We start from the raw sequence: 7,449 nt of genomic DNA, 5'->3' as shown, positions 1-7,449 counted from the left end.
AGGTTGGGAGCAACGCAGAGCTGCTCTCTTCCACGCCACGCTGAGAAGAAGCAAAATACCCCGTGTCTGATGTGCTTACGACAGCAGCACTGCAGTTTGGGGAAGAATAGCTCAGAAGACAAGTGTTTAGCCCAAGATTGCTTAAACCTTCCCTCTGACGGAGCCCGCGTGACCACACACACCAGCTGCGATACTCCAGGTTTCAGTGTGCCTCCAGCAACGGCCCGTGGGCAGCCCGAGGATGGGATGTGGTGGCATTGCCAGCTCCAGGTCACTGGCAGCACAGGAAAATTTGGCCGACGATGAGGTGCTAATGATGACAGGGCTGTGAGCTTGATCTTCACTGCCAGCCGGGTCTCCTCCAGCTGTATGGTGCTGGACACGTCTGGCAAGCTCTGGCCGTCACTGGAGGTGTGCGGACAGGGCTTCAGCCCCCAAATCGGGCGTGGCACATGGGGCAGGGCAGGAGAGCTGAGGGTCCCCAGCTGTCCCCATCACCTGCTTCCTTCCAGATCCCCAGGGCTGGAATTTGCTGGAGTTGTTGTCTGAAAGGGATGGGGAGGCAACCGCCTGCTCCCCCTGCACGTATCTCCCCGCTGCCTTCTCCCAGTGGGCTCCAGCTGCAGCTTTTGTGCCTGGAATGTCCCCATTGACCAGGGGGTCATCCCAGGAATGCCACCGCTGCGTGGGTGGGACATCAGTGGTTGCTGTTTCTCTCATCTTCTCCTTTCTTAGGTGGCTGCAGGTGAAGGCTTCACCGTGCTGGCTGGAAAGCAGAGCTTAGGGCTTTACCCTTCAGCCTGAGGCTCCCACGCCCACGTTTGTCCTCTTGGTGGTCCCCAAAGAAAAGACAAGGACTATGTGATTTCACCAGGACATCTGTTTTGTGAACCACACTGTGGTTCATCACTGGGAAAGGATCTGGATCAGCCAGGGCTGCTTTCATGTGAGTTGAAGGAAGCATCAGCCCCAGCTCACACAGCCACGCAGAGCCCTGAAGGCTTTTCCAGTGCTGGTTTGACCTCCCTGGTCCTCCCAAGCTTGCAAGATGGGGAAGATGTTTCCGGATGAGGAATGAAACCAGAATAACCAGCTGGGCCACCAATGCCAACTGGTGCCTTCAGACTGGAGGACTCCAGCTGCCAGACAGCTTCTATGGAAGCAAGTCCTTTGATGGCAAGTGGAGCCCGGGCAGGGTAGCAGCAGCAGCAGATGCTCGACCTCTGCCAGGCTGGAGGCAAAACGAGTCTGAGCTGACTCATGGCGGCCCCAAGGAGATTTTGTGTGGCTTCCTTGTAGAGTAATTCTCCAAAAGACGGCTGGGTGAGGAAAAATCAATATCCTCCTCTATCAAGTGGAAAACCAACAGCATTACTTATTGTAAAAAAGGAGACAATTTTCCAGGGTGATTTCTCTTCCCCGAGGTGTGGGGTGAAGCACAGCGGTGGGCACGCAGCTCCTTGCACCCAGCCTCCATCCCAGCTCCAGCAGCACCTCTAGAAGCTCGTCCTCTGGCATCGACCAGCCCTACTCCTCACACCCGCCTGGAGGACTTTATTCCTCCAGCTGCCTTTCTGCGATGGCTGGTGTGAGCTCAGAGGCCGGGAGCGGGTTTCACTCCAACCCAAGGAAGTTCTGCATCACCTTCCCCATGTACCCACTAACCTCTGCTCAAGGTCTCATCTCAGGAAGGTCAAGGCAGCCCCGGCTCCAGCCACACATCCAGAGGTGCACCTCAACCCACGCGCGTGACCTGCTGCTTCTGCAGCCCCCACCAGCCCCCAAGCAAGGCATGGCCTTTTTTTTTTTTTATGCGATATGGACAGAAAACTTCCATCTGAATGACATTCACTACCAGCACGGGGAGTCAAGCGAGCTCATCCTAAGTCCTTTCCTCCACCGAAGAGCCAGTTTGCATCACCAAGGCATTTTCTGGAAACCTGCCCTGTCGTGGCACAGACGCATGCTGGGGAGGAGAGGCAGGGCAGGGCAGGACAGAAAGGTCATGCTGCAACAGAAGAAAAGAAAAATGAAGCTGGAAACCCCAGTTGAAAAAGGCAGGACAACCTGCAGAAGGCACAGAAGACATCAAGCATCAAACCTTGGCATTGCCGCCACTAAAGCCCACCAGTGGCAACGACAAGGCACAAGGAGGAGGAGGAGGAAGAAGGTGCTGCAGGATTTCAGAGGAGACCTCTAAGACATGTGCAACATATTAATGTCTAATTTGATGTTTTCAGCTCGGAAAATTTTGTTTATCTGCTCATCTGAGGAACTCCATGACCTATTTGTACATTGTCTATGGGTTTGTGGGTTGTACGCTCCCATCTAACAGCCGAGACAAAAGCTTGGCTGCAGCGAAAGAGAATAAAAGACTACAAATGCTCCTGTGGAACAGATGACCTGAACAGGCTGAGGAGTTTTGTGTCTGGACTCTGTCATTAATCAAGCTAATCAGATAAGCGAGCCATTCAAGTGAGCCATTCAAGTGATATTAGGCCCAGCAAGAAGAGCCAAAGCAAAATAATCAAGGCTTTAGAAGAATGAAGAAATCTCTTGAAAATACAGAGCAAATTTCTGATGGCTGCTGTGAGCACGTGTACAGAGCCAGAAAACCAGTGGGGCCGAGGGCCTGGAAGCCCAGGACACACTTTTGAGTTAGAGCATGGAGGATTTGGTGGCCACACCGAGCAAGAAATACCTTTCAGTGGCTGGACCTGGGTGAAGTTTGGTGCAATGGTGCATCCCATCAATCCCGTTAAGAAAAAGAAATGGTTGGGCTAGAGACTTCTAAGGACCCTTCTTCTGGTCCTTGGCGATTCATTTGCCTGAATCTGAGTTCAGAAAATAGGGATAAGTTACGATTCACCACTTCTGAAGCACCTCTGCAAGAACCTCCCCTTGCAGCCAGCGCTGCCAACACCCCCTGGGCCCCCTTCCAGGCATCATCCCCCAGACATGGGTGCAGAGAAGAACCAGCACCGTTCCCTCGCCGCTTTTGGGGTGAGATGATGTTTGGTAGAGCTTTTGTACCACCCCACCCCAGAAAACATGGGATAAACCAGGAGAAAGCAAAGGATAAGAAGATGGCTGCTCAAGCCATCTCATGGTCTCTCTGTCACCTCCCTCTGCTCTCTCTGTGCCTCGAGGTGGTATTTTGTAGAGCTGGAAAAAATAGGAAATAACTTCCCCAGCCACCAAGGGAAGATGCCCCCGCATGGGCTCTGCATCCTTCATGCTGGCTTCTCCTCATGCTGCCAAAAAGCTGGGACCTCAGCCTTGACTGGATGAAAATATCCCAGCCGAAGGCAGAGGAACGGAAATACTGAAACCGGCATCAAAAAAGCTGCGCTACCATCACAGCAGCGGCGAGCCGAGCAAAGCCTTTGAAAACGAGTGTTTTAATCTCGATCTGCTCCAAAAGGCGGCTCTGCAAAGCCCGGCTTTGCATTCCCCGCCACCTCCATGCAGCGTGCTTCCAGCTTGAAATGAAAGGGTGTTCTGCGGCGTTTCCTGACGCTTCCGATACTCTTCTGTAGAGCACCTCTCCTACGCTCTCCGATTCCAAGTGAGCTTCCCAAGGTTAATAAATAATATGGTCACAGGGCTGAAAAAAAAAAACCCACGCAAGGGAGCAAATCTGAAGTGCGGGTGGGAGAAACAGGGACACATGTGGCTTTGCGTGGGGAAGGGCCCCTGCAGCAGCATCTGCACAGGATTCGGAGGCGGGGAGCCACAGAAACAGCAGTTTCCCATTTTTTTTTTTCCTGTTTCCCATTTCTTCCCTGCTTCTGGGCACATATATCTTAAAGACCCAGTCAACTATAACCACAAGAAGTGTTTGAACATGGAGAAAACCCCAGAATCACAGAAAACGCACAACCCACGTGCTCAGGTAAGGACCCAAATTAAAAGATGCAAACCATTGCTAACCGAGTGATGCTGGTGGAAGAGTCACGACTTTCAGCTTGTTGTCCTGAAGGACCACGACCGTGAGTTCACTCTGTAACGTTTGGCCCTACGAGTGGTGTCACCGAACCTTGTGGAGCAAGGCGGGGGAGGCAGATCCCTGCCAATTTCTGGCAGCAGCATCCTTGGCCAAGGAGACACCAGGACAGGGAAGGAGAGTGGAACCAGCTTGGAAAAGAGGTTGAAACGCAGGGCGAGAGCTTGCACCAAGCAGCTCTGAAGGCCTGGCACAAGGAGAAGAGGTTTGTCTCAGCCATGGCTGGATTTAACCCGGATATTGGGCGAGGTTTCTTTCTGTTAAGGTGGGAAGAACTGGACTTCCCAAGTCGAAGGGACAAAGGTGAAGCCAAGTGGCTTTAACGTGGAGCTTGGCAAATCAACAAGCAAAAAGCATCGCTCCTTGGAAAGGGGTTTGCAAAGTGAGAGCTTGGGAGAGCATGGGGAAGCGGCAGCAAGGAATGAAGTGCTTTACGCTGCGATCTCCACCTTGGGCTCGTGGCGTGGGCTTGGGAAATACTTTAATGCCCCGATGACTCATTTTCCTTTTGTACAATCGGGATAATACTACTAATCCGTGCTTAGGAACCACTCCAGACATTAACCCTGAGGCATAATCACAAGAGAACCCCAACTTGTTCACGTTACAGCACAAAATATTAATACCTTGAAGTCGTTCATGACAATTTGGGGCTGGGAAACGCCGGGGATCTCATACAGGTGCTCAACAGAGAGCTCAGTGGAAGCCCCATGAGCACATCACTGCAGGTGACAGAGCAAAGGATCTCAAGACCTCTAAACCCCTCCGAGCAGACCTGGAGCCTGGCACCCACCAGCACAGACATCCCTTCGATGCTCTTGTACTTTATTAATAAACCTGGGGTCCCACTGCACAGGCTTGGCTCCATCTCCGCATCGAAGGCTGTTTAAATTTTAATGAGTGTGTGCATATACATTTATACCCAACCAGCTCCAGTCGGAGATGTTGCCATGGCATCTCCCAGCCCCAAAGCACTGGCGTTCGGCTGCTGGATTGTTCGCACTCAGCGCTGCTGAGTGAGAGTTGGAGGGTTTGTAGCCATGATGCACCAGCATGGGGAAAACCAGGCTGGTTTTTTTACATTCATGGGGCTTTAAAGAATCAGTGAAATTAAGCAGAACAGTGGCAATTACCCACTTCATTATCAGCGGGGGCTGGGACTCCAGCAATTTCCAAACTTCCTAGTTGGTGGGAGGGGAGAAGAGAGGAGCTCAGTGGGGTTGGTTCACATGGAGAGGCCCAGCACTGGGTTTGGGATGCACCCTGCGACGAGACCCTGTGGCAGCTCAGCTGTAGGGTCAGCACTTCCCCAGCTGCTCATATATATATCTCCGTATATCACACCCTCCTGCAGGCAGCCTGTGTGTGGGGTCCTGAGGCTGTTTCCTGGCAGGGAGCAATCCCGAGCCTTCCTCTTCTCAAGCAACTGAGCAACGACCAGAAGGAAACGCTGCTGCAAAGAACAAACACAAAAATCACCATATTTCCAGCTTGTAACACTCAGCACATTATTTAATTAAAAAACCCTATTAAGATCAGTGTGATTTCCCAGAGGGAAAACATATTTAAATTACTTTGGTGGCTGGTGCTCACTGCAGTTATTGTAAGGCAGGGTAGTGGCTCTGCCCCGGCGACCCACCGCACCCGAGAGCGATGAGCGGAGGAAGATTTCGGATGCTAATTCCCTGTGCAGGTTACGGGGGCACCTTCGCTTTGTTGAGTCTTCCCAGGAGGCAGCACAGGCTGATAATTTACAGCTTATTTATTCAGACATGCTTAAACGAGGAGGCTTTGCACCCTGTGTAAGTTTTGGGGGGGATTTAAAAACCTTTGGGCTTCTAGGATAGTGCAGGAATACATTACTGGGCATTGCTAAAGAGCTAGAAAATGAAATTTTCATTTAAGCTCAACTGAAGGCAAATAACTGCATCATCTAGAAGAGCAGTTTTCCTTACAAGGCACCTGGAGGACACCGTCCCAAATTACGGATTCATTTGAAGGCAAACCTGGTTTATCCACAGCGGGTATCATCAGAAGATGAGGATCTTGGGCAACGGTATTATTTAGAAATTAGAAGCTCCCATGGCAGCAGCAGGGAAAGAAGGGGTCCCATTAGTATTTTTATTTAATTTATTTCTGTAACTTTTTTGCAAGGGTGCAGAATCGGGCTGTCAGACCTTCGAGCCAGGCTGCCAAGACAACCAACACAACCATGCTCTTTCCAGATGGAAGAAGACAAGAGACTAGCAATAAACCGGCTCTTAATTAAACATTTGTCTTGCAATTACGTACTTCTGAGTAATTATCACCATCAAGACAAACACCAACTGGATTACACGGAGAAGAGACAGATGGTAAAGGTTAACGGGTCTTTTTCTCCCTTTGCAGTTATTCCTGAGATCTTGCAGGAGAGCAGGATGTCCAGAGAGCCGCTGCCACTACATGGGAGGAACAAGCCCCTTCAAGGAAGAATTACTCTGAACTGGCAGAATTTGAAATTACAGGACCGGATGACAACTTCTTCAAGGTCTTGGTCCTGGCTTGGTGCCACCCACAACATGGCCAACAGCCTCCAGTGGCTGTGCATCATCCGTCTGTAGCACCTTTCTGTGTTTCATCGTCCTCAAGCTCCATCAGGGTAAACCTGAAGCCACCGTTAGAGGCTCAAGGTTTTGGGCTTTGCAAACACCCAGGTTGGAAGTCCCCAGGGTGGCTTCACGTTATTCTTGTCCCTCCTCCCACCCATCCCCACAGCGAGGTCAGCATAAGAGCTTCTCCGTACACCATGTTGTCTCCTCTCGAATCATCTCATTCTACATTAGGTAATGTCAATTTATTTCTTCTCCCTTACATCAAACCTTTTTAGCTGTCCTCACTTCCATCTCTAGGCTTCTCTTCAATTTCTCCTACAACGTAACCAGGACCTCACAGAGAAAGGGTCCAAGCCAAGTAATTAGTAGGTTGACTGACTGCTTTCCATTTCTAATGTAGAGTTCCCATTTTAGAAACCCATTTTTAATACATATTTATTGGCTTACTTTGCAAACTGATTCCTGCTTTAATCCGTGCTCCTGGGATCACCAGGTCTCCTCCAACACCCTGCTGCCGGCCAGCTCATTCCCAGCCTGCCCCATGGATCTCCCTGGTCATCCATCGTCCCAAGATGTGGCACGAGGGGAAGGTGAGGCAGCGCTAGATGCGCAAATTTGGGACGCAGGCTTGTCTGCAAATCAGATTCTAACAAAATTCACCAACCCCGAATCTTGAACTTTTGGATGATTCATTGCATCCAGCTGTAGCTAAGGGGAAAGGGATGCCCAGAGATGAGGTCCTTCTGGAGAGACGAAGGTGTAAGCAAGGAGACACCAGACAGCGATTTAACACCTGTATGCTCCCATCACGCAACCGCAGCAACCCCGCGAGTCTTCCCGACATCCCCACGC

This window comes from Leptosomus discolor, chromosome Z (genome assembly GCF_034619465.1).
Source record: "Leptosomus discolor isolate bLepDis1 chromosome Z, bLepDis1.hap2, whole genome shotgun sequence".
Lineage (NCBI taxonomy): Eukaryota > Metazoa > Chordata > Aves > Leptosomiformes > Leptosomidae > Leptosomus > Leptosomus discolor.
This window is presented reverse-complemented; position numbering follows the sequence as displayed.